This window comes from Fragaria vesca, linkage group LG5, assembly GCF_000184155.1.
Source record: "Fragaria vesca subsp. vesca linkage group LG5, FraVesHawaii_1.0, whole genome shotgun sequence".
Lineage (NCBI taxonomy): Eukaryota > Viridiplantae > Streptophyta > Magnoliopsida > Rosales > Rosaceae > Fragaria > Fragaria vesca.
The window spans coordinates 24,348,684-24,349,271 of NC_020495.1; positions in this window are offsets into that span (position 1 = coordinate 24,348,684).

The following is a 588-nucleotide window of genomic DNA, read 5'->3' on the forward strand; positions in this document are numbered from 1 at the left end:
GTTGGTTTAACTTTCATATCAAATCTGTACCATATCCATTAACAAAATGAAAAAAGTAGAGACAGTACTAAATCATAATTATATGCTACCATTAAGGGCTCAATAAAAAGGGAATCTCACCTCCAGGTTTAAGTCATTCACCTTATCGATTGCATCCTCCACATTACCACATTGTACTGCATTCTTGACTGCCATGCGTTATGTGATTATTGCAAGATCAATATCTGCTAAACACTCATAAGGACAAACACACTACAACACCACCAAGCATAGCAATGCCACAAACACAATTCAAATCGAACCAACTACACAAACAAAACATCACATCAATAACAAAACAAAAAAGGATACGTTCAGTTCCAGACTCCTTTCGGAACTTCTCCGCCGCATCCGCATCACAAAATCTTCCAGATCAAACACATATACTTCAATCGCTCTAAAATTCACACCAGAAACTTCAATCTCTAGCAGAATTACACAACAGAAAAGATGCTTAAACAGAAAAGAAGCTATTAGATCCTCTCCGATTACCTTGAAAAGAAGAAGACGATCAAAGACTTGGACGGCGATGAAGAAGAAGGACCAAGC